Source organism: Eriocheir sinensis, chromosome 56 (genome assembly GCF_024679095.1).
Source record: "Eriocheir sinensis breed Jianghai 21 chromosome 56, ASM2467909v1, whole genome shotgun sequence".
In the NCBI taxonomy this organism is placed as follows: Eukaryota; Metazoa; Arthropoda; class Malacostraca; order Decapoda; family Varunidae; genus Eriocheir; species Eriocheir sinensis.
In genome coordinates this window covers 6,834,350-6,862,246 of record NC_066564.1, presented here as the reverse complement: position 1 = coordinate 6,862,246, position 27,897 = coordinate 6,834,350, and positions in this window count along the sequence as shown.

Genomic DNA, 27,897 nt, shown 5'->3' with positions numbered 1-27,897 from the left:
GCGCTATCGGCGGGCGCTGGGAAAGTTTCGCAGAGATCGCTTCCCTCTTTTTGCTTTCCCTTCTCCTTTTTCCCTCTGTATTCTTGTGTGCATAGTTTGTATAGTTGATATTGTTGTTGTTGCTTATGTTTTGTTGTTGTTGTTGTTGTTGTTGTTGTTGTTGTTGTTGTTGTTGTTGTTGTTCTTTTTTGCTGTCTTTATCTGTCTCTTTCTCATTCACTCACTCACTCACTCTTTCACTCACTCACCTACTCACTCACTCACTCACTCACTCTTTCACTCACTCACTCACTCACCTACTCACTCACTCACTCACTCACTCACTCACACTCACTTTCACTCACCCACTCACTCACCCCCTCCCTCTCTCACTCACTCACTGAAAGACTACACACACACACACACACACACACACACAAAGCGAGAGAGAGAGAGAGAGAGAGAGAGAGAGAGAGAGAGAGAGAGAGAGAGAGAGAGAGAGAGAGAGAGAGAGAGAGACTGATCGGGAAGACGCTAGGTAATCTTGTTAATCAGGAAATAAGCCGCCGGAAATTTGGTGTGTGACGTAAATAGACGAGTGTCCCTGTGCGTCCTCGAGGGGCGGCGCGGAGAGCCAACGCCCTCCCCTGTGCTGCGCCTCCCTCACACAGCGGCTGCCACATTGTTCGTTTCAACTCAACCTCATTTCTCTACACTCAAATATGTTCCTTTATACTCAAATCCATCTCTCAACACTCCAACAAGCTCCTTTCGACTCAAGCTCATCTCTCAACACTCCAACAAGCTCCTTTCGACTCAAGCTCATCTCTCAACACTCCAACAAGTTCCTTTATATACAAGCTCATCTCTCAACACTCCAACAAGTTCCTTTCGACTCAAGCTCATCTCTCAACACTCCAACAAGTTCCTTTATATACAAGCTCATCTCTCAACACTCCAACAAGTTCCTTTATATACAAGCTCATCTCTCAACACTCCAACAAGTTCCTTTATATACAAGCTCATCTCTCAACACTCCAACAAGTTCCTTTATATACAAGCTCATCTCTCAACACTCCAACAAGTTCCTTTATACTCAAGCTCATCTCTCAACACCCCAACAAGTTCCTTTATACTCAAGCTCATCTCTCAACACCCCAACAAGTTCCTTTATACTCAAGCTCATCTCTCAACACCCCAACAAGTTCCTTTATACTCAAGCTCATCTCTCAACACTCCAACAAGTTCCTTTATACTCAAGCTCATCTCTCAACACTCCAACAAGTTCCTTTATACTCAAGCTCATCTCTCAACACTCCAACAAGTTCCTTTATACTCAAGCTCATCTCTCAACACCCCAACACGTTCTTTTATTCACAAGCTCATCTCTCAACACCCCAACAAGTTCCTTTATACTCAAGCTCATCTCTCAACACCCCAACACGTTCTTTTATTCACAAGCTCATCTCTCAACACCCCAACAAGTTCCTTTAGACTCAAGCTCATCTCTCAACACTCCAACTTCCTGATGAACGAGTTAACCAATATCTTCACTGTCTCCTCCTCATACAAAGAAAACCAGAGAGAGTCCTTCCATTATGTTTATCTCTTGATATCTCTCAGCTCCAAGAAATCCAAGTCGTTCTATTTAATTCTCCTGTTTTACATTTTTCTTCCATTTAGGTGATATGCCCTCTTTGCGAGGTCTGTGACTCGAAGGCTACACTAAATTACCTCTAAACTAAGTCATTTTCTCTTTTTTCTCCGAAACAGCGTTTGAATAAAACAAGTGTTCCTCCGAACCTATGTGTCTGTGTCAGTTTATTTGCCGTGCTCTGAAATTTACTGATCACTGTGCTGTATATGTGTGTTTGTTTGTCCTTGTAGCCATTAGTTTAGTTCTATCTTCTCCTATCTTTTTCCGCTTGTACATTCACATCTTATTTCATTTAATATTATACAAGTGTACATGCATACTTATTCACAAAAATAACCCATATGTGTTTGTTCCGATTTATCTGTGTACCTATCTGTAAATATCCTAATTCGTCTATAAGGAATACTTTTCTCAGTTCTTTAACGTTTATGTATTCATCTATATTTCACTTTATATTTATAGTGTTGTCTATTTAAACACCGAACCTGTTGCCCGTTCCCAAGCCCTTCATCACGTGCTTCCTTGCCCATATAATGACCTTCCTTTCAATATTTTTCCACCTGTTACTTGTTTGTCCGTCCCGGCACCTCTCCTTGCCATAGTTTCTTAGGTGTGACCTATTTTTCATACTTGCTTTACTTGCCCTTCACCAGTCCCCTACAGCCACCTCCCTCCTCTCCCACTTACTTGCCCCTCACCTTGCTTTTATTCTTCCTCTATCTGCCCACTGTTTACCTGTCTCCTCTCTCCTCTCTTTTCAGACCTACCCTATACCTGTCTTGTATGTCCTTTACCTTTCCCTCACCTGTAGCTCCCCGTTCCTGTCAGACCTGCCCTCCACCTGTCTTTCGTTCTCCCCTTTCCTCTCTCACCTGCCCTTCACTTGCACCTCTCCCTCGGTCCTGCCAATCTTACTTCATCCTCACTTTTCTCATATTCTTCCCTCACCTGTCTCGCACCTGTCCCTCACCTGCCCCTCACTTGTTCATTGCCTCTCGCTTTATCTGCCCTTCAAGGATCACATGTTTGATATTTTATTTTTAGAAACAAATTTATATATTACGTTAATGGTAATCTGAGGTTAGATATTTCTTTAATCAGAATCAGACGACACATTTGCAGTTCTAAGGTGGACTATGTCTCTGAAATACATGAGTTTGGTATTTCTTTTTCTTAGTAACAAATTGGACACTCAAAGCACCTAGGATCTAGACAACACTAACAATATTTGAATGTGTCGAAAACCTGCATCATTACATAACTGAGCGGCAGAAATATTACTGATAATATGTGAACCTTGTCATAACTCGTGAACAACTATTGCCATCTTCTCCATCTACCACCACCACCACCACCACCACAGACAACAACGACAACAACACCAACACCACCACTTATCTCACTATCACCACCATCAACATCACCACCACCACCACCACCACCATCACAAGGGCCTTCGCCGCCGCCCACGTCATACTTAATTTAGGGGTAAACTTTAAAGAAAATTGTGTGGAAAGGCAAAAGTAAACAAAACGAGAGAGAGAGAGAGAGAGAGAGAGAGAGAGAGAGAGAGAGAGAGAGAGAGAGAGAGAGAGAGAGAGAGAGAGAGAGAGAGAGAGAGAGAGAGAGAGAGAGAGAGAGAGAGAGAGAGAGGAGAGAGAGAGAGAGAGAGAGAGAGAGAGAGAGAGAGAGAGAGACCCCTCCCCCCTCATAAGACAGCGTTATATTAGCACTTTTCCCTCAGCATCCGCCGCTCATCCATCACATTGCCAGAAGAAAAAAAATTCTCGCCTCCAGATTACGAATAGAGCTCCGACCTACATTTACAAAAACAACACACACACACACACACACACACACACACACACACACACACACACACACACACACACACACACACACACACACACACACACACACACACACACACACACTCTCTCTCTCTCTCTCTCTCTCTCTCTCTCTCTCTCTCTCTCTCTCTCGCTCGCTCGTTTGGGCTGTGATGGTGCAAGGGAAGAAGCCTCACAGTCGTTACACAGCCATGCATTGAACAGTCCCTGTACGCCGTTGTTATGGCTGCATGTATTAGCATATTTTTTTCGTAACGTTTTTCCTGCCGATATAGAATTTCAAATATCGTGTTGCCGGTGTGCTGTGCCTTGTTTTTTACGCCGCTGGAGTGAACAGACCCAGAAATTTCTGTGCATAAGTGTAACGAAGCAAAATATTCTAAAAGGGAAAGGAACGAAAGTTGGAAGGACGGCAGGAAAGTGGAAAGGACAAAAGGAGGAAGGAGATGAAGGGTAAGCTCTACTTCCTGAGATCAGGCACTGGTTTTATATGAGAACTGCGCGCTTCCCTAAACGTTTATGATTTCACTTTGCTCTTCATAGTTACCGTCTACTTGATTTTCACCAGGCCACGCATCCTTGGAGCGGTAGTCTTTGTCCCTTGAGGTGAGTGTCTGTCTGCTGAGGGTGGGAAGGGAGAAGGACCCAGCAGATGTCTGAGTGGGCATAACACCGCACGAAAAACTAAAGAAGGCCAGGGTATTTTTGATGGTTGCCAAACTGCTGTTACAAGCAGACGGATCGCTCGTGTAGATACACGAGCGATGCCAACAAGAGCCTACAAAACGATGAAGAAAATTGGAAGATAAAGATAAAGAAATATAAAAAAGAATAAGAATAAGAAGATACTAATGATAATATGATATATTGATGACAGTTATGACGAACAAATGGATAAAAAGGAAAATAAATATCACAATAAGAGCAAGAAGTATAAACGGCAAGGTTAATCCTAAGTAAGGTCGGGGTACTTACCGGCGGGAATGAAACGACATACTAATACGTCATTCTATGTCATTTATTTACTGATGTAGATTAAAATGGTGTTATTTAGCTTATAATCCACTACTTTGTCAATTTTTGCCTATAATATAAATCTAGAAAGTATAAACACGGCCTCCTTAGTGTCATCTGTTTTATTAAGTCTCAAGGCTCACAAAGCTGCACAGATTACGGCAGCCTCACTGTCTTTAACTTCTGAACAATATTTCAACGTCGTCGTCGTACCACCGGTTTAAATGTTTTTGGAAGTATTTTGACCGCCTTCAGCTGTCGAAATTACGTAGGCAAAACGGTCGTGTCTCTAGCTTTTTCCCTTCCGTGGAAATGAATGACCCGAAGCACGAATGTAAAAGGGCAAGCAGGAGAAAGTGCTTTAACTTCCGCGTTTTGCCTACTCCTGTATGCAAGCTCTAATAGAACTTTACCGAGAATACCAGCTTTCCTGAGCCCTAACAGATATTCAAATGGTAGCTATATGTTTATTCCCGGTATAGGAAGCGAGCCAAGAGCAAAACAAAATTTATAAAAGCACGTGACTTGCTATTCCAGTAAAAGAAAGAAGACTTGGAAAGAGAAATATAAACTTTGATTTGACGATGACGAGAACTCCTGGAGGAACGAATTAACGGTAACATTGTAGACGGGTAGAAAGTCTGATATTTCGTGTCGTCTGCAGGTATAATCCCAAACACCGTCAGGCGTACCCATTACCAGTGTCCACTCCCTAATGCTAATCCGTAAAACTTTTGCATTTTTGTACGACTAAGATTTTCCAGCGCCGGCAGAGGCAGGGCAGAGGTGTGTGTGTGTGTGTGTGTGTGTGTGAGAGAGAGAGAGAGAGAGAGAGAGAGAGAGAGAGAGAGAGAGAGAGAGAGAGAGAGAGAGAGAGAGAGAGAGAGAGAGAGAGAGAGAGAGAGATAGAGAGAGAGAGAGAGAGAGAGAGAGAGAGAGAGAGAGAGAGAGAGAGAGAGAGAGAGAGAGAGAGAGAGAGAGAGAGAGAGAGAGAGAGAGAGACTGAGACTCGGTTTCTTGAGGTGACCAGAAAGACGGTGGCGAAGTCTTCGAAAAGGAAGGAGGGAAAGGTGTATGAAAAGAGCATTTGTGTCCCTATGTTGATGCTGTGAGAGGCAGTGATAAAGACTCAAAAAATAGGGCAACAAAAGATCCACCAAGAGAGCATGTATGTCCCTATGTTGGTGCTATAAGAGGCAGTGATGAAGACTCAAAAAATAGGGCAACAAAAGATCCACCAAGAGAGCATGTATGTCCCTATGTTGGTGCTGTGAGAGGCAGTGATTAAGACAAAAAGTAGGGCAACAAAAGATCCACAAAGAGAGCATGTATGTCCCTGCGCCGATGTAACAGACAGTGGAAAAACATAGGAAAGAAAGGCTGTGAAATATGTAAGGAGAGAGTATGTACAGTATGTATATTTTGTTTATCGGACAGGCAGCGGGATAGGGATTTTTATTTAAAGGGAAACATGTATTAGGAAAGCATGTATGTATATATGTATGTATGTCTGCATGTCATCTCTTTTTGGGAGCAGCGAGTAGCGGGCTTCTTCTTCTTCTTATTGTTTACTTGTTTTTGTGCCCTTGAGCTATCTCCTTTGTTGTAAAAAAAAATGTAAGCATGTATATATGTATGTATGTATGTATGTCCCTGTGTCTGTCGAATGCCCCCTCGAGACAGCTCCCGCGGGACGCACTCTTCCGTGTTGCCTCTTTAAGTGTCTCGCCGCAGCCGTGACTCGCCGCCGACCCTGCTCCGCCTCCGCCTGGTTGGCCGCGCGACTCGCCTCGTGGTTGTTGTTCCGGTGTTGTAACGGGCTTTGTGTTTCGTTGAGGAGGAATGTGATTTAAGTTGAATAGGTTTAGCTGACAGAGTAAATAAACCCCGAATCACTATCATTATCGTAACTCTATATCTCTCTCCTCTTCTTCCTCCTCCTCCTCCTCCTCCTCCTTATCATCATCATCATCATCATCATCCTCATCATCGTTATCATCATACACGGCGGGCTGTGTACGCTCAGGAAAAAGAGACGAGCATGTTTACAGTCGTTAAAGAGGCCCCGCCGCTGCCCAGCCAGCCACCCACACGCTGCCGTGCTTTGATCCGCCCCGCTCCGCCTTTAAAGTTATATACGAGAGCATACACCTTCATGGGAGCTAAGAATTTAGTCTCCCCGCAACGAATGGCTTCCCGCGGCACATAAAGTATCAAGGCAGAATGTGTGTGCATCTAGATTACCTTCTTTTCTCAAAACTTTCGGCTGCCCATCAGATGTAATTTAATATTTTGAAATTACTCTGCTTCAGTCTCTTGACCACATTTTTGACACTTCCCAGTATAGTCACAGTCTCACTTATTACTTCTACATCATCTGACTTTCAGGAAAAAATAACACTTCATTAAGTTTTACAGGCTTTACTTATCTTTCGTAGACTAATATGCTGCAGTCACTGGCACATTTTACACACTGACATTCACACAGTTATTCAGTCTTGCTATTTACTAATGCATAGTGTACTGATTCCTGTCCCAATTAACCTCCTTTCCGTAAAATTGCTTCAGATGAAAGCTTTTGTATATTTCCCATGCTAGTAATTTGAGACATCATTCCTTAATTTTATTTAAATTTAAGAGGAAACATATCCAGGGCTGCCTCTGAAACTGAAGCCTGACTAATTGTTTAACCTGTGCGTTTCGAATGGTTGTATATCACGTTTCCTCTCCTGGCCCTTGCCTGCCCCGTGGGTGTTGGGAATATAGTTCCCCTGCTACATTTTCATACCCCACGTCCGCTTTCGTCCGTTGGTGTGTAGTTACAATTTAATTAATTTATATATCCGTTTTTTTCCACGACACCCTCAGTATTTTTATAGACACCCCTTCATTTTTTCGCCTTTTTAATTTACCTGTGCCACACCTACCACTTTTAGTGCATTTATCACACGCATATGAGAGCCACCTGCCGGCCGTTCCAGCATCTCGCAAAACAACAACACCCACAACACGATAAGAACTTCAAATTTTGTTTTGTTGTGGCGCGTGACCTTGGTATGACTGTTCAATGGGAAAACGTGATCATTTTTTTTACAGTAGAGGGAGCAGTTCAAGGTCAAAAAGCAAAAATAGCAACAAAAAAGAAAACGTGAGTCACTCCTCCTGTGCAGAGAACAGGACGCGAGGACAAAAAGAGAGGAACAGTTTCGAAAGGAGAGGTGTTTTGATTGTCCCCTCACCAAATTATAATAGATTACTAGATACTGCAATTGGTGATGTATTTCCTCACTTTATGCACTCACGATAAGCCGTCTGGAGGTACAGGAACGAAGCTTTGGCCATTGAGTTGTACTGACGCGCCCGAGAGTGGCCGAGACACCGAGATGTGACTGAGAAGTATAAGGTTCTGCAGTAGAGTGAACATCGGATTTGTGGGAGATGCTGGGTGAGGGTCATCAAGTCAACCTCCTCTGTACATCTCACCGTTTCCAAACCTCGAACAGCAGCAGTGGTACAAATTAAACTTTTAGCCAGTATGTTCGCTTCAGTTTTACACAGCTGGAGAGGAGGATGAAAACACGCCTCGGCCCAAGCGTATAATCTCCCTTTGGAATCTGTAGCAAATCTTCATAAGAGTAGGAATTTTGCGGCAACTTTTTTCTTTATTTATCGGCCCTTGGTCTGCCTCCTCTCCCTCAGATAAAGGCGTGTATCATATGCTCCAGAGGGTAAGCGTGTTTACTATACTTTTATTGTACTTAAGATCTTTCACTTTTGCTATTTTGAATTTAGTTTTATATCTGTTCACCGTGAGTCGTGCATATTATTGTAGTGCATGGCGTTGGCGCTTTTGTGCGCTTTTGTATCGAATTCAAGTCTTCTTGTATTATTTGGAAAGAGTAATGTGCGGTTCTTCAGAGTGCGCATCGCCACTTCAAAAAATGGTTAACTCGATACCAGACGGAGGAAGGCACACAGCTCGTGTCCTCCAAGATGCATTGTTCTATTGAGGTGAAAAAATAAGCCATAAAGAGAATATCGCTTTCAGAAATGTCTTTCTACTTTCGCTTTGAAAGAATAAAATAAGAAAAAGGAGATAAAGAAGAAAAACTGCGCGAGCGCTCGTTCTTTTGCTGAGATTTGTTCACATCTGTGCGTGCATTTATATACTGAAAATTTGAAAATTAATATATTCGTCACCTACAGGCTTTCAGGACAATAGCGCGATGATAATGATGATGAAATGCTTACTGAGGGAAACACTTCAGAATAGTGAGTCACAGATTTTGGGGATTCTATTCTCCGTCACATAAACTTTATGGCATTATCTGATGTAAAAAGAAAATCACATAGAATGCTTGATAACTGAGTTCTACTTTTTTCTTTTAGATATTGTTTCATTTATTGTTTTTCTGTCTTTCAGCGCCACTACTTACATATCTATAATATACTTATTTTGTCTTACTCCGTCCGTCTGTTCCCTTCCACATGCCCTTCTTGACTTTGACTGTTCTTGGTTTATGTGTTCCTGTCAGCCATATCCTGTTTCGTGACATCATCATCAGTTCTTAAATCTTTTGCGACATAGTTAACGGGTTTCCTCCTCATCCGAGCGTTTTTACCACTGCTACCTTTTGCTTCATTTCTTCCTCTCCGAATATTGTTCCAGTCTTTTTTCATAGCCGTTCTGTTGCACCGCATACATGCCATCTCGTCCACATCACCCCTTTGTCTCATTCCGTCCGCCTCTCATAATATTCTCTTATTTTTTTAGCTTGAGATTTCATTAGTTTTCAAATCTTTTGGGACAGTGTTAGCAGGTTTCCTCCTCATGCGAGTTTCCCTGAAGATTCTTCGTATATGTTTATTCTGTAACGAAAATATACACAACCCTAAAGTTTGGATGGAGTCAGAAAAAAACAGCAGCGGAAGGAAAAGAAAATGTAAGAGAATTTTTAAGGGACCATGAAGGAAAGAAATATGTTAAAGGATTGCCGGGGCTGGGGCACAGAGAGGCTAGGGAATTGAGGCGCCAGAGTAAAGGGTGCAGCGTGCTGGGTGAAAAATAGAGTTAACGGCGGGTGAGGAGAAGCAAAGTGGAGTTGGTGGGAGAGATGATAATCGTAGAAAATAAGGATAAGGAAGGTGGAGAGAAAGTAAATGGGAAAGAACACTGTATGAAACAACTCTAAGGGAGAGAGGGAAATAGACTGGAAATCTGCGGAGATGACTGGAGAATAACAAGGCGTGGAATATATAAGTTAAAGAGAAAAGCGAACAGCCTGGAGAGCGGCGAATAATAATAGAAAATAATAAAACGCGGAATAAATAAATAAGAGGAAGGAAAATATAAATAGGATGGGCGCCAGATAGAATGAATGAAAAATGAGAAAGTTTGGGAAAAATAAGACGGAGGAATAGATGAAGAAGCTTAAGAACAGCAGAAAGGAATGGGGAATAATAACGTATGAAATATATATGCGGAGGGAGGAACTGTTGTTGTTTTGAGGAAGCTCAGGATAACGACTGGAGGCGGTACTGAAACACGGCCGGCCACCACCGTAGATTTCACCGCCCATGGTCCGCCCCGTCTCGGTGGTCTGTCTGACAAGCACTCGCGGACACGACAGCAATGTTTTAGTGCTTCACCCAGATGTGTGTCAGGAAAATATGGTATGCAGCAAATTTCACTCATTACACTTATTATTAAATTAATATAAATGGTAACTGTAGGCATCCCTTTACTCCTGACGCAGTCTTTAAGACATACTAGAAAACAGTCTATAAGGTTATTGTATATGGGAAAACAATGGCGCTGCTATAACCCAGAGGAGTGAAGGATTTATTCATGCCTTCGATGGGACGTATCCTTTGTCAGCTGCGTCAGGACAACTTGGAGTAGGTGCCGCCTCAGCAACGAGGTCAGCAGGACGCGATGGGGATACCGATATCCGCTCTCACAGGCCATCGGCCGCGCCGCTCCTCCCCCGGCCGAGGGTAAACAGGCTGCGTATCGACTTCTTCACACGCTGGAGCCAGACAACAGAGACTTCACCCTCCGCCACTGTTAGCTTCACCATGTGCTGCAATCCGCTAATCCATGTGCTATAATCCGTTAATTCATGTGTTGCAATCCGTTAATTCATGTGCTGCAATCCGTTATTTCACTTTCTGCAGTCTGTTAATTCATGTGGTGTAATTTTTTTTTTTTTTTTTTTTTTTTTACAGCAAGGGAGACAGGCGCTGCTGTTAATTCATATGTTGCTATCTTTTTTTTTTTTTACCGTACAAAAGGCAGTTCACGGGGAAACCAAAATGATGAAAACATAGATCTTTGAAAAGGAAACAAATTGAGTTCAAAAGGTTTCTTGATGATCCTCTCTTGAATATCTGAAGTCGTGCGAGTGAAGGAATACAGTGGGAGGAAGGCTGTGACTGTCTCATAGCGAAAGGGATGAACCAATGAAGAAGTTAGAAGGTTAGACAGCATGAGAGATGATGAATGTTTTAGTCATAGCAATGAGGAAAGACTGTGGAAATAAGTACGACTGTCTCATAGTGAAAAGGAATGAGAAATGAAATAAGGCTGTCTGTCTCATAGTGAAAAGGAATGGGAAATGAAATAAGGCTGTCTGTCTCATAGTGAAAAGGAATGGGAAATGAAATAAGGCTGTCTGTCTCATAGTGAAAAGGAATGAAAAATGAAATAAGGCTGTCTGTCTCATAGTGAAATGGATGAAAGAATGAAGAAGTCAGGAAGTTAGACAGCGTTAAGGATGAGCATGGATATATATACTTCCTTTACCTACACCCCGATCATCACGCCACATAGTTTGGTGTTCTTAAACACTTTCGCTTCTCATATCAACTATTTCTAAAGGTCAAAGAGGGGATCAATCGGGTTCTAATGAGGGTTTCTTTAGGTTCACGGTACAGAAGAAGGGTCAAACTAACACCGGGGTCATAAAACTACCCCTGGAAATGCGCAAAACTCCTACGAAAGCCTCTTCAATTATGTGTTCTTAGGGGGCGATATGTCTTTTGATACGACCCTAGGGTTGGTATTCTTAAACACTTTCGGTTCTCATATCAACTATTTCTAAAGGTCAAAGAGGGTATCAATCGGGTTCTAATGAGGGTTTCTTTAGGTTCATGGTACAGAAGAAGGGTCAAACTAACACCGGGGTCATAAAACTACTCCTGGAAATGCGCAAAACTCCTACGAAAGCCTTGTCAAATATGTGAAGTTGAGTGACGAAATGCTGAGTAATACGCCACATACTCTTCCTTTCCCTCATACCGTCTCTTTCTCTGCCCTGTGTCGTCGCTGCGCCCGCTCCTATGCACGACTCCCTTTGTATTTTGCCCCTATAAACCATATTATATTTTTAGCTCGCCGCCCGCCTGCCCCCAAAGCTCCCTCCATCATTCCCGGCCATTAATCCATCTCGTTTATTGGTCGCCACACAACCCATATCGGTACACAGGCTCTCCCCATTCCCCCCTGTTTCGCTCATTTCTCTCTCTCTCTCTCTCTCTCTCTCTCTCTCTCTCTCTCTCTCTCTCTCTCTCTCTCTCTCTCTCTCTCTCTCTCTCTCTCTCTCTCTCTCTCTCTCTCTCTCTCTCTCTCTCTCTCTCTCTCTCTCTCCCTCCTCTCCCTCTCCTCTCCCTCCTCCTCTCCCTCCCCTCCCCTCACTATCCTCTTCTCATCCCAACCCACCCCTCCCCACCCCTTCCCTCCATTACACACTCCACGGCTTTGTTCTCTGCCAGTGGAAAGGGAGCAGTAATACCTCGTTTTGCAATATATAAGCCATTTACGTAATTTGCCTCCGAACACTGCCTCCAGCCCAGCCTGCAATGCGGGGGACTCGTTTTCATTTACAATTCCACCTCCTTTTTTTTTCATGCTAGGCTTTGGAAGAGTGAAAAAAGGGGAGTTTGTAGACAACGCCTGATTTATACAGCATTGATGGTGATGAAGGCCGCGACCCGTGACGATGAATGTGTCGGCTATTATGGTAATGGCAGAAGTGATGGTGATGAATGTGGTAATTAGTATGATAATGATATGTTAATGATGATGATGGTGATGAGGATGAGGATGAGGAGGAGGTGGAAGTGGATATGGTGGTGGAGGAGGAGGAGGAGGAAGAGAAGAAGAAGGAGAAGGAGTGTGGGTAGGAGAAGGAGGAGAAGGAAGGGAGGAGAAGTAGCAGGAAGTGGGAGAGGAAGAGGAAGAGAAAGAGAAAGAGAAAGAGGAAAAGGAGGAGGAGGAGGAGGAGGAGGAGGAGGACAATGATAGTTACGATGATGATGATAAAAATGTGAGTGAGTAATGGTGTTTATGGTAATGATATTAGGGGTGATGATGATAAATAGGAGGAGGAGGAGGAGGAGGAGGAGGATAATGATAATGATGATAATGATGAAGATGAAAATGTATTGACCCCGTTCCTTTCTTCTACTCTCTGGCCGTTCCTTCTTCCCCGCTCCCTCCCTTAGGCCCGTTCCTTCGATCTCCTTCCCTTTTTATGAATTCCTCGCCCCAGGCAGGTTCTGGCCGCACTCTCGCCATTTCTTACATATTGTCCCGCCTGTTCCCCCATCCACTGTTTGGGCGCCGGTCCTTCCCTGTTTTCTTTCACGAGTTCCGATTCTCAGTTTTCCTTCCCTTTTTATCAACTCTTCCTTATAAGCAGGTTCATTTTATCCATACTTACCCCTTAGCTTCCTTTCTTAGACTCTTTATTCGTCTATCGTTTTTTGTTTCCTTTCTTCAGCCTCGATCCTATTAAAGTTCTTCTTCCCTTTTTATCAATTCTTCAGGCTCACTTTATCCTTTCTTTCTTTCTTTCTTTAGTCGTTTATCCTTCCCTCTTTCCTCTTTCTCCCGCCCCGATCCTCAATTCTCCTTTCCTCTTTACCAATTCATTCCCTGAGGCAGGTTGTAGATACGCTCCTGGCATCCCGTAACTATTTTCCCGAGCCTTGACCGTCTCCCTCCTCTGATTGTTTAAGGAGCATGTGGTGGAATACGACGTAACGCAATAAACTACATCTCCCGCAGGCCATCAAGGCACACAGCCCCGGCGGGACCGATGTAGGGCAAGGGAAATAATGGGCCACCGTTTTCTATAGCATCCTCTCTCTCCTGCTGCGGTGTGCTGTGTGCTGAAACTATTACCACTCTCCCGTCCATCACTTTATCTATATTGGGGGCTCGGCAGTTCATCGATGTGTTTGTTCAGGCTGAGGATGTCATTCGTTTCCTCTCCAGCTTCCATAATTCCTTCATACCAATAGGAGTACCTGCTCTTATCTCACGTCGTTTCTTCTCGTCCTCCCTGCTCTCCTGCGCCGCTGTTGACAGAGGAAGGCACAGCTGTCTTTAGCCCCCGTCTAGCTCCTTCCTGGCATGTGCTGGTTTTGCTTTCTCGTTCCGCCGCTGTTACATACACGTGTGGCAGCAGACGACGCGTGCTGGCGGTGATGAGGCTGTGTTGGTGACGTTTAATGCATGGTGGACACGTCTAGCGGCTCGTCATGTCATGCTGGGCCGGCTAGAGTTTTTGGTACAAGTAAAATGTGGAATTACCTGAAGCCCGTTTGTCTGTCGGGAATATCAAATTTGTATTATAAGCAAAAATAATGGATCTTTTGAAGGTTGATAATTAAAGGTAACTATGGCCGGTATTATAAGAAACTTTCCCTTCTCACATCAACTATTTCTAAAGGTCGGAGAAGTGATCAATCGAGTTCTAATGAGTGTTTCTTTAGGCTCATGGTACTGAGGAAGGGTCAAACTACCACAAGGGTCATAAAACTACTCCTGGAAATGCCCTCAACTCGAATGAAAGCCTTGGCAAATATGTGAACTTGAGAGACGAAATGTTTTAAAATATGACCCTAAATTATCATCTGTAAATGCAGGATGGGATACATAAAGGAACCCCAAATAAGGTTAGTCCCGCCGAGAGCCTCCATAATACTTGAACTGTCACTGACCTCACGCAACTCATTGATATTGACACTTTGTACCGATGTAACGCTGACGCAGCACCGCCACAGAGGGAAGTGTTGGACGTGAACATGGCCGGCCAAGACGACTTGTAACATTAAGGTTGAGAGTAGTCTGTGGAGCCGTGGCTTGAGGCTGACTTGGGAATCGTTAGCACTCGACCCGCAATTACCTCTGGAAAAGAGAGAAACACTCTACCGCCTTAGGGCTCGTTGGATGGGCTTGGTGCGTGAGCGGAAAGGTCGGCTATGTGGCCCTCGCACTGCTTCACCCTTCAGTGAGTTTTTTTAAATGGAGGACGCTCAGCAATGGCACATATACTGGTACATATAGGTTCAGGAAAAATATTACGATGAACTAATTGACAAAAAGGGTAGTGGGTGAGTGAAGCAAAGCAAACAGATGTGGAGCCAATGTAAACACAATTAGAAGTTTTACATGGAGGTTAGATAGATTTTTTGAAGGCCTCCCATGCACAGTCTCCTTATATCTTGTGAGTGTGTTATGGATCGATGTGTGTCGAGGGCCAAGCCTTTTGCACGTCACCAGTTTGATGTAATGGAAGCAAAGCAGAATGATTAGAACGCATTTTGCAATCAAGGGCTGGGTGTGATGGCTGCCTGGAGCGAGGTATTAAGGCCAATTAAGTAAAACTTTCCTCTGATCTTGTGTTCGAGGAAACTAGCGACAGTTGTTGCCGGTGATGCAGGACAGGAAAGTTTGCGGCGCGCTCAGTGTTTGATGCTTGTTTAGGGACTTAGAACATCTATAATAATCATCAACTGTGTGCCTTAATTTAATTTTCTGAGTCTACTCTCTTATTTAAGGTGCCTATCGCAATAAATTCAACGCATGATGTAACCTGTCTCAGCCATTTTTTCATCAGGAATCATTAGAACAACTATAATTTATGTTCCATAGGCCAATAAGCGCGTACCGCACCATTCCTTGAAGCCGTTTCATGTGCTGAACCGCAGGGTTGCGTTATTCATGGCCGTGTTTCGTGCCGGGCTATGTCGGGAAGATATTGTTTGCGTGATTTATTAAAAAAAATGAATAAAGGATCACTATACTGTGGCCAGCCCTGACCCCCATGGGAGCCTGTTGAGGGCGCCTCGAGGGAACCTGACCGCTGTTACTCGAAGATTTATTGTGCGGTGAAGGCGGCGAGGGAGGGCCGGTGTCGGTGCTCTGAGCGGGGCAGCCACTCGTCCATCACAGAGACAAAGGATGGAGCTATCGACACTGGGAATGTGTGTGTGTGTGTGTGTGTGTGTGTGTGTGTGTGTGTGTGTGTGTGTGTGTGTGTGTAACCTAGCTCACACAACACAGACAAAAAGTCTCTCTCTCTCTCTCTCTCTCTCTCTCTCTCTCTCTCTCTCTCTCTCTCTCTCTCTCTCTCTCTCTCTCTCTCTCTCTCTCTCTCTCTCTCTCTCTCTCTCTCTCTCTCTCTCTCTCTCTCTCTCTCTCTCTCTCTCTCTCTCTCTCTCTCTCTCTCTCTCTCTCTCACACACACACACACACACACACACACACACACACACACACACACACACACACACACACACCTGACAAATGAAATGTTTTACCAAATAAAATCGTGTCTGCCAAAACTAAAGGCAAATTTAAATATCTATAATCGATTAAATAATTATAATGAAATACCGGACATACGAGCTTTGACTCAATCATGTAAAATAATATATGTGTGAGAACAAATGGGAAAAAATTTACACACACACACACACACACACACACACACACACACACACACACACAGCCTGGTAGCTCAGTGGGTAGAGCGTCTGCCTCACAACCAGAAGGACCGGGGTTCGATTCCCCGGCCGGGTGAAGATAAGTTGGGTTTATCTTCTTTCACGTGTAGCCCCTGCTCACCTAGCAGTGAGTAGGTACGCGACTTCAGGCAAGGAGCTGTGACCTCGTTGTCGCGGTGTGTTGTGTGTGAGTGGTCTCAGTCCTACCCAAAGATCGGTACTACGAGCTCTGTGCTCTTCCGTAGGGGAACGGCTGGCTGTTTCGAGAGAGACCCGCAGCAGACCAAGAGGTGAATTCCGCGTCGTTGCCCGTCTAGCCCGTGCTCTGCCTCCGGACAGTGTGGCGCCGCGCAGGTCTGTGTCTGTCTGTCGAGCCCCACCCTACGCACGGGGTTTTCCTGCTGACTGCCTCACACTCACTCACACATACACACGTTCACACGGACGCACACTGATCACAGGGACCCTAACATTGCCTATATAGTTTCTCTCCCTTGATTTAGCCTTACCCTGCCACGGCCAGCAGTGCACCCTAATTCTACAGGCAGGGAAGGTTTCCAAAGGTATTGTAAAAAGGAAATATGACCTAACGAGAGGAGAGGAAGGCCCGCCAAATTACAGGCTGCCCTTCTTTGACGAGCGTCGCAGCGGAAAGGCCTAGGGACACACCACAAACTTTTACTCGGCGAGAAAAAAGCCTCACCCGCCGCCGGTGTGTACCTGGCTAACGAATGTATAGTTTCCTTTATTTATGTGAGTTATGATGTAATTCAGGAGGGTCCAAGAATGCCTGGATAGAAATTTTGTTCAGGAGCAAAATATACATTTGCCTTCAAGAATATGTTGCTGAAAATGTGAGTGAACAGAACGGTATCTGCTGTGAGGGGAAGGCGTGAAATAAAGTGGACTTAAAATTGTATTTCATATAAGCGTGTTGAAGACTAATCGTGATGTACTTCGGGGAAAAAATAAACGAGGGTACGCTGATGGACGAAGACTGGCTCACCCTTTGGTAGGGGCCGCCTGCACATGTATGGATCCTGCGTCGGCAGTGTTGCTCAGAACATGTTATAAAGGGAGGGCGGCCGCGGTGGAGGTATGGCTAACTCTAAAAGCCAACGAGAAAACTTGTGAGCTATTCGAATCCTTTTGCAAATGTGTAGAAAGATATTTTCGAATTTAAGTTTCAAAATAGTTTGTTATACTGATGACCGGAGAATCCAGGAAGAGGAGGGAAAGGCGTCGACAAAAGATGCATAGAAAGAGAAGCAAAAGGAATAGCTGGAGGGCGGTGACTTGGAAATGTTGGCGGTTTCTCAAAGTCAGGGTCGAGACACATTACATGATCTCAGGAGTCTACTTACTAGGCACCACCACCAGACCCATAGATAAATACTGGGTGAGGTGCCACACGCCTTGCCCGGTGATTCCTAAAGTCTTGCAGCGGGGCCGTAAGGATGTAAGCCCGGGCTGGGTCGCACCAAGAAAAGATTGAAGAATAATGATTTTGGCTTCACCATAATCTACTAGGTGAAATAAGCAAGAGAAGAAAGAGAAAGATGAAACGAAGGAGGAGAAAGAAGTGAAAGATGACAGGAAATAAGAGGAAAATATAATCAGGTTGTTAGGGAGCAGGAAATTTGAGTGATCATTAAGGCAGAGAAAAATTGCGCAGGAAATGATTATAGTTTGTTATTGGAGAAAGACTGCAAATGATTATCACTCACGTCCTAGATGTAAAGAAAATTGAAGGAAAACGTGCAATACAAATGACGGAAAAATATTTGCCAGGATATTAGATAAATCGTATTTAAATATAAATATATTTAATATTTTTGAGTCACTGATTAATAAACTCACCCACAAGTAGAACAGAAGATGAAGAAGGATAATGATAATAATAATAATAATAATAATAATAATAATAATAATAATAATAATAATAATAATAATAATAATAATAATAATAATAATAATAATAATAATAATAATAATAATAATAATAATAATAATAGTAATAATAATAACTATAATAAAGAAAAGAAGAAAAAGAAGAAAGGGAAGGAGACAGGAAAAGAGACAGGGAAGGAGACAGGGAAGGAGAGAGACACAGACATATACAGACAGACACACAGACGCAGACACAGACAGACTTTTACTTCATAGCGATCCATTGTTTTCTCGTGGTTTTATTTCTTCGTGTGGCCTTGAAGTCGATGTTATGACTCCTCAGAGAACGGCGGGAAGCTCGGCGAGATTGTTCTGTCAATACGACACAGACGGGAACACAAGACTGGGGCCACGCTACTACTACTACTACTACTACTACTACTACTACTACTACTACTACTACTACTACTACTACTACTACTACTACTACTACTACTACTACTGTCTCTGATATAGTTTCTTGTCCCTGGTCGAAGCATTTGCAGTATTTCAAGGTGTGAATCTCTGTGTGTCTGATGTTAAGGAAGATTTGAAACCCGAGTGTAGATTGAGATGAATGGGTTGGGAACGATAAAATGAAGAAGACGAAGAAGAAGAAGGCAGAGGAAGAAGAGGAAGAGGAGGAGGAGGAGGAGGAGGAGGAGGAGGAGGAGGTGAAAAAAAAAAAGAGAAAGACGAAGAAAAGAAAGAAAAGGGAGAAGAAATAGGAAAAGAAGATGAAGGTGAAGTAGAAACAAAAAAAGAAGAGGAGCAAGAACAAGAAGAAAAAGAAGAAAAAAGATGATGTTAGAAGAAGAAGAAGAAAAAAAAAATAATAATAAGACGAAGAAGAAAAGGAAGAAGAAGAAGACCAAGCACGAGAACAAGAATAGGTCCTAGTGGGGAAAGCTTCAAGTCGGAGGAGGTTCAGACACTGACAGCGCAGGTGGTTTGGCCGTGGAGCTAAGCGTACTACTATGGGTGTTGGAGGGCTGCCAGGTGCGGAGGTCGCGTGTGCCCCTTACAGATAACACACAGCCCTGCCACATCACGTCCACGCTGCTACTGAGGTTGTGGGGCCTAGGGTGGCTGGACGAGCCTGACCTGGGTGTCTATTTGTTGTTTGGGGGTCTCTTTGTTGTGGTCTTTTGTTGGTATTTATTCTGTATTTTTCTTTTATTTTCCTTTTTGATCGTACTTTTCTTGTTTTCTTGGTGTTGGTGTTTTTCTTTTTGTTTTGTTTAGGTGCTTGTTTTCTTGTTATTGTTCTTTATCTTCTTCTTCTTCTTCTTTCATCATCATCATCTTCATCAATCGTCTTTTTCTTCTGTTTCCATCTTCCCATTCTTCTTCCTCCTCTTCCTCCTTCTCTTCCTCCTTCAAATCTTTATCTTCCTCCAATTCTTCCACCACCCGCACCACTACGAGTACAGCCTCTCCTCTTCTTTCTCCTCTTCCTCCTTCTTCTCCTCCTTCTCCTCCTCCCCCTTCTCCTCCTCCTCCTTCTCCTCCTCCTCATTCTCCTCCGCCTCTTTCAAGTAGCCAATATCAGGAAGCACGATCAGTGACATGCTAATTGGAGCCTCACACTCGAAACAATGAATAGACTGAACTTGTCATCTCTTTCCCGACGGCTTTGTGGTGGTGGTGGTGGTGGAGTAGGAGGAGGAGGAGGAGGAGGAGGAGGAGGTTGTAGTAGTGGTGGTTCGGGTGTTGGAAGAAAAGGAGGAAGCTGAAGAGATGAAAGAGAAGGAGGAAGAGGAGGAGGAGGAGGAGGAGGAGGAAACATGGAAACATGGAAACGCAGGCAACAGAAAGCCTATTGGCTCATTACGAGGTTGCCCGCTTTGGTGATTTAATCTGCTCGACAGCCTGGGGCCTGGGGAGCAGATGAAAGCACCTCGACATTGAGGAGTAGATGAAAGCACCTCGATATTGAGGAGCAGATGAAAGCAACTCAATATTCAGTTTACTCCCGACGCAGCGAAGTGACGGTCGATTCTATATTTGAAGGAGTTGATAGTATTCGCATTTACTACTTCTGAAGGAAGATTGTTCCAGTGACGGATGACTCGGTTTGAAAAGAAACTCCTTCCGATGTCTGTGTTACATCGCTTAGACTGAATGGGTAAACCGTTATTTCTAGTTCTTAGGTTGGTTTGCAATTCAAAGAAATTGGAGTAATCGACGTTATTGAATTTTTCAGATACTTGAAGACTTGAATCATATCTCCTCGTAGGCGTCTTTTCTCTAATGTAAAGAGATTGAGTCGCTTGAGTCGTTCCTCGTACGGTTGAGCCCTTAAGGTTGGTATCATTTTCGTGGCGCGTCGCTGAATCCTTTCCAGTAAATCAATGTCCTTTCTGTAATTAGGAGACCAGAACTGTACTGCATACTCGAGGTGCGGTCTTACCATGGAATTATACAAGGATAGCATCACGTCTGGCGTTTTACACTCGAAGTTCCTCGCTATGAACCCGAGCATAGTGTTGGCTTTGTTGTATGCTTTTTTACAGTGATTCGCGTGTTTCAGGTCACTGCTGATAGTGACTCCAAGATCCTTTTCCTCCTGCATCGCTTGCAGAGGTCTCCCATTCATGATGTATGTGTGGTTACTATTTCTGGACCCAATGTGCATGACTTTGCATTTGTCAACATTAAAAGACATTTGCCATTTTCCGACCATTCGATAATGTGATTGAGGTCTTTCTGAATGATTTCGCAGTCGGTCTTTGTGAGGGCCTTTCCCCCCACCTTAGTGTCATCAGCAAATTTCGATATTGTGGATTTCAGTCCTGCTTCGAGGTCGTTGATATATATGATGAAGAGAATGGGTCCCAGCACTGACCCTTGAGGCACTCCACTAGTGACTGGAAGCCAATCGGAAGGCTGTCCGTTGAGTAGTACTCGTTGTTTTCTGTCGGTGAGCCAATCTCTTATCCACGCGATCAGATTGGCTCCAATGCCCCCGAGTGCAGTTTCTTAAGGAGTCGCTCGTGCGGTACCTTGTCGAAGGCTTTCTGAAAGTCCAGGTATATAACATCACTGGGGATGTGGGCATCCCAGTTCTTATATATACCTTGGAAGAAGTCTAATAAATTCGTTAGGCAGGAGCGCTTGTTTCTGAAGCCATGCTGGGTGTCGGAGATTACATTATTGTCTTCTAGAAACTTAACAAGTTTGTCTCTAATAATCTTTTCGAGTATTTTCCTGCCACTGATGTCAAACTTATGGGCCTGTAGTTTAATGCAACGCTTTTGTCTCCCTTTTTGAAAATTGGTGTTACGTTCGCCATCTTCCAGTCTTCCGGGACCTTTTTCAATTGAACAGACTGGTTGAATATGTTAGTGAGTGGCTGAAGTATTTGTTGTTTAAGCTCTTTTAATAACCGCGGGGACAAACCGTCAGGTCCTGTTGACTTGTTCGTGTCGAGTTTATCCAAATACTCTTTCACTTCTTGGTCGCATATTGAGTCAATTTTCAGGGTAGTGATTACCATCTGCTGGTCAGTGTTCTAGGTCATGGTTTAGATGTTCTCTAATTTTAATAAGGATGCGAACTTACTGTTGAGGATTTTGGCCATCTGTTTACTGTCCTGAGTTGCAGCTCCAGTCTCGTCTGTCAGGGGACCAATATTGGATTTACTTTCTTTTCGATCTGATGTATGTGAAGAATTTTTTGAGTTTGTCTTGATGTCACGCGCTATTTGTTTTTCGTAGTTGCGTTTACTACTCCGAATAAGAATGCGACAAGCTCTGAGGTTGTTGTGGTACCATGTACGGGCTTCGGCCGAGTCATTCTCTTTCATTAGGTTATAATTGCTTTTGTTATGTTTACTGCCCCTTTTATTCCTCTGGTCATCCACGGTGGATCTACGGCACCATTTACTCGCCTGGGTTTCGTCGGCACTGTAGCCTTTTCTACTCCCAAAAGCTTATCTTTGAAGTTGTTCCACACGTTGTCGATTGTATTGTCGGTTAGGTGAAGTTGGTCCCAGGTCGCAGAGGAAGCAGCTCACGGGCTAGGTTGAAATTTGCTTTTTGTAGTCTGGTATCACTGACGGATTGTCTACGAGTTTGTGACTTATGTTGACATTGAAACGGATTAAGTGGTGATCGCAACCATTAATTTTCACCAACTTCACAGTCGCGAATGAGGTCAGGGTCGCTTACTAATACCAGATCCAGCAGATTGTTTTCTCTTGTTGGTTGAGTTACAACTTGAGTGAGGAACGAATCCTCCACCATTTCTATAAGCCTGTTACCCTCTTGATCTCCAGTCAATTGTCCCCAGTCAATGTTAGGGCAATTAAAGTCCCCAATTATTATTGCTTCTTTACTTTGTGTTACAAGTGAAGCTCTTCGTACAGGGCAGTGTCATCGGCTGCCTGTTGTTTTGGAGGCCTGTATACGGTCGCAAGTGTTAGTTTCTTATTATTCGCAGTTATTTCCACATAGACGGAGTCGTAATTCTCTGCGTCCTGTTTGTCTATTTTTATGGCAGGGAGCGTACTTTTTACGTAGCAAATTACTCCTCCTCCTTTCTTGTGCATTCGATTTTTTGGAAGCTTTCGTACCCGGGAAATGACAGTTCAGATACTAGATGTGCAGAGTTGGCCCAAGTCTCTGTGATGGCTACCACATCTGGTTTCTCAGTTGCAATATACGCCCTATTTTCGTCCTTTTGGGTAATAGACTGCGTGCATTTGTGTACAAAATGGAAATGTGACTACTGGTTTGGCCGCGTCGTGTTGAATGAGTTCGCTTGTCGGAGGCGTCGTTGGTTACACAGTTTCTTGCAAGCCGCATCGACGCTACGGTTCGGTTGATCAAGGGTTGCCTTTGCCTTGCCCTCGCCTCCAGTTTTTTGAATAGCTTTTCGAGAAGCTTTCAACTGCATCGTTCAGGAGCCTTCCTAGCCGCGCCGAACCAACCTCGTTCAAGTGGAGTCCGTCCTCCCAAAACAAATCTGGGCGCTGGTTGAAGTGATGCCATGCGTTCATGAACCCTACGCCTTCATCGTTACATAACTGCTTTAGACTAGTGTTGACGCCGTACGCTTTACTGTTGTTGTATCCGGCGAACGTATTGACTCTCGGTAGAATTCCAGAGACGATGATGTGATGGGACTTGGTCTTGTATTTCCGAATGACTTGACGGTATTTTGCTAACAGGTCCTGAATTTGAGTTGACTGAAGGTCGTTGGTTCCAGCATGGATCAGATACACTGTGTCGTCCTTCGCATTTACTGAAACTGCATCGACAGCTGATTCAATATCGTCCAGTTTGGCTCGGGGATACAGAAACGCTGCCGTGTCAACGTATTCCGACCGCAAAACTCCGTAGTTGGCCTCTCACCACACTGTCTCCAACTAAATTGACTCTAGTAGTTAGTTTGCCCATACCAGGAAACAGCGTCTGGTTCGTACAAGTGACAGCTGGTAGAATGGTCTTGTGATTTCTTCTGGAAGGGCGCGAGGTACAAGAGGGAGCGCGGGCTAAGGTGGGTTTGGAAGTGGTGGTGGTGATAGTAGTGGGTGGCTGGGGAAGGGTGGAGGGTGAGGTGTGGGTGGAGGGAGATGTGGTATCAGAAGTGGAGGAGGAGGCGGAGGTTGAGTTCGTGTTGGAGATGGAAGTGGAGGATGGAGTGGTGATGAGGATAGGGGAGGAGTCAAGGGTGTTGGAGGGAGAGGAAGGGAGAGCGGGAGAAAGGGGAGTGGTACTGTGGATGGAGGTGGATGGGGTAGGAAGGGAGGTGGATGGAGTAGAAGGAATGGTAAGGGTGGCGGCGGGTTCAGGCGTGGCAGAGGAGATCGTGTTGAAGGTGGAAGGGGAAGATGGAGTGGTGATGAGGATAGGGGAGGAGTCAAGGGTGTTGGAGGGAGAAGAGGGAGTGGGAGTGGATGAGGTAGCAAGGGAGGTGGATGGGATAGAAGGAATGGTAGGGGTGGCGGCGGGTTCCAGCGTTGCAGAGGAGTGGGGTGGTTGAGGCGAGGCAGAGGAGATCGTGTTGGAGGTGGAAGGGGAAGATGGAGTGGTGATGAGGATAGGGGAGGAGTCAAGGGTAGTGGAGGAGAAGAGGAGTGGGTGTGGATGTGGTAGGAAGGGAGGTGGATGGTGTTGAAGGAATTGTAAGGCTGGAGGCGGGTTCAGGCGAGGCAGAGGAGGAGGAGGTATGTAATTGGGTCAGAACGTCAGAATATGAGTTTGAGGTTGAGGTGGAGGAAGCTGGAGTAGGAAGGGCGGGGAATGACGTCACAACTTCCCATATCAGAACGTTTGAGCGTTTCAACTCATCGTTAATCGAGCTAAGTGCTTGGATACGCGAGTCCAAGACACAATATTTACATTTAGACTCGCTGAGTTGAAAGTGGATCGTGGCAAATTTCTGCGAACAATTACCGCAAGTGAAATATTTGGGCATGGTTACAATTCCTTTTTTCTTTTCTTTTTTCTGTAGCAAGAAACTTTAGTTATGATATATTTAGAAACCGCGTGGGTGGCTTGCTGAATACCAGGAAGGAGCTCAACTGAACACCTGGAAGGAGTTAGGTAGGGGTCGGGTCGAGTCCCGCGGGGGTAATTAGTTGGACGGTAGAGAGGCTTGTTTAGTTAAAGGAACACAAAGGAGCACAAAGGAGGAGGAGGAGGAGGAAATAGTTAGAGGAGGAGGAAATGGTTAAAGGAGGAGGCGGAGGAGGAAATATGGGTTTGGGCGGAGGAGGAGGAGTAGGGAAGGTGATTAAAATAGAATTAGAAATACCTGTGTTGATTAGGATTATTTAAGGAGTGCCGGGTGGTTTCCTTCGTTAAGCCCTCGGTGGCTGTGGGATATGGGCGGGTGTGTGAACACCTGGGTCTTGGTGTGTGAACACCTGACTGTCTTGGTGAGGGAGTGCCGGTGAAAAGATTAGCCGACCTCACTAATCCCGGAAAATTTCAGACTTAACGGGCGGTACCGGGAGTAATTATACCCCTGGAAATAAATAGGGCGGGGTTCAGGAACGATTGGTAATGAACAAGAAAATACAGTGAGTTGTGATCTGACCGTTTACTATAGTAATAAAATAAATAAAATACTCGCTATAATAAGTGTGTAAATGTATCACTCGGGTTTATGTTTAAACAATGTGTGTGCTGTTGTTGAAATACTTTACTTTGTTACCCTGTGACAGGTACGGGAAGCAGTAGAATTATGACACAGCGTTCCACAGCGGCGTTGATGTCTGCTAGGCAGTGAAGCGACGATGAAGTTACCGATGAGCGATGTCCAACCTCTTCAAGTAATATCAACTACAGTTAAAGTCCTCGATGGCGTATAAAGATTGCACAACACACTTGGTGAACACTAATTCACGGAATCGCGGTTAACAGTAAATTGAGGAATCACGATGAGCACTGAATTACGGAATCACGGTTAACACTGAATCACGGTATCGCGGTTAACACCGAATCACAGAGTCGCGATTAACACTGACTCACGGAATAGCGAGGAGGTTGTAGTAGTAGGAGGAGGTTGTAGTAGTGGTGGTTCGGGTGTTGGAAGAAAAGGAGGAAGCTGAAGAGATGAAAGAGAAGGAGGAGGAGGAGGAGGAGGAGGAGGAGGAGGAGGTTGTAGTAGTGGTGGTTCGGGTGTTGGAAGAAAAGGAGGAAGATGAAGAGATGAAAGAGAAGGAGGAGGAGGAGGAGGAGGAGGAGGAGGAGGAGGAGGTTGTAGTAGTGGTGGTTCGGGTGTTGGAAGAAAAGGAGGAAGATGAAGAGATGAAAGAGAAGGAGGAGGAGGAGGAGGAGGAGGAGGAGGAGGTTGTAGTAGTGGTGGTTCGGGTGTTGGAAGAAAAGGAGGAAGATGAAGAGATGAAAGAGAAGGAGGAGTAGGAGTAGGAGGAGGAGGAGGAGGAGGAGGAGGAGGAGGAGGAGGAGGAATACATAGGAATATACATAGGAAGAACAGACACCAGAAGACCTGTCGGTCTATGGCGAGGGTGTCTGTTTACTACCGCTACTACTAGTGATCTACCAGTGAGGAGGAGGAGGAGGAGGAGGAAGAGGAGAAGGAGGAGGAGGGGGAGGAAACATGAAAACATGGAAAGACAGGCAACAGGAAGCCTGTTGGTTCATTACGAGTTTGCCTGCTCTAGTGTCATGATCCGCCTGACAGTCACATTGTGCCTGCAGAGCAGATCAAAGCACTTCGGTGCGTAAGCTCAGTTTACTCTTGTTGTCACGATATAAAGGTCGATGCAATTTTTGAAGGAGTTGATGGTTCCTGCACTTACTACTTCAGCCGGGAAGTTGTTTCAATGGCGGTTGGAAAAGAAACTCCTTCAATATCTCTATCGTATCTCTTAGCTTGACTGGGTAGACCGTTGTTTCTAGTTCTCGAGTGGTTTGTAGCTCCAAAGGTTTGGAGAGGTCGACGTTATTGAAGTTCTTTAGGTAGTTGATGGTCTGAATCATATCTCCTCGTAAGCGTCTCTTTTCCAGCAAAAAGAGGTTGAGTCGCTTGAGTCGTTCTTCATACGGCAGGGCCCTCAAGGGTGGAATCATCTTTGTAGCGCGTCGCTCAATGTCTTTTCTGTAATTAGGGGACCAGAACTGCACTGCATACTCAAGATGAGGTCTTACCATTGTGTTATAAAGGATAACATTATTTCCGGCGTCTTGCACTCGAGGTTCTTAGCAATAAACCCGAACATAGTGTTATATATATATATATATATATATATATATATATATATATATATATATATATATATATATATATATATATATATTTTTTTTTTTTTTTCTAGTGCTTTGCGTGTTTAGGTCACTATTAGTGGTGACTTCAAGATCCGAATCCTCCTGCAAGAGGAAGAATCGGAGGAGGAGGAGGAGGAGGAGATGAAGAAGAAAAAGAAGAAGAAGAAGAAGAAGAAGAAGAAGAAGAAATATTAAGGAAAGAAGATAGGAAAACAATATAGAAGGGAAGGAAAATAAAGACGGTGAGGATGACACGACAAAAAAAAGAGGATGAACATAAAATCTGGCAAGGAATGAGAACAAGGAAAAAAAATAGAAGGCGCATTAAGCATAAAAATAATAGCAAAGCATTTAGAGGACTACCAACGCACAGCTCCCTCCCTCACCCCTCACAAGCTCTCGCCTCCTTACCACTCTCTCTTTCTCCGTCTCTCTCCCTCCCGGCTTCTCTTACTCTCAACGTATAGGGCTCAGGTGTCCTCGAGCCTCTCTCTCTCACTCTCTCTGTTTTCTTCCCTTTCAGAATATATAGGTTGCAGGTGTCTTGTAATCCTCTTTCCCCTCCTCTTCTTCCTCTTTCTCCTCCTCCTCCTCCTCTTCTTCCTCCTCCTCACCTTGCTGCTGCCTCCTCCTCCTCCTCCTCCTCCCTTGCTATTCCCTCTTATTCCTTCAGCAGTAATGGAAGTTTCCCTGAAGGCTGTGTCCCGCTTCTCTCTCTCTCTCTCTCTCTCTCTCTCTCTCTCTCTCTCTCTCTCTCTCACCTCCACTTCGTCTTCCCGTCTCTCAGCTCCTCCCCCGCCCCCTTGCTCCCTCGCTCCCGTCCCTTACCTTCAATATCGACTTTCCTGTCCCAAGTTCTCTATTACCTGGGCCACTCTTCCTCGCGGTCGCCATCCCTCCTGGACTTTCTATTTCCATGCCATTAATCAGG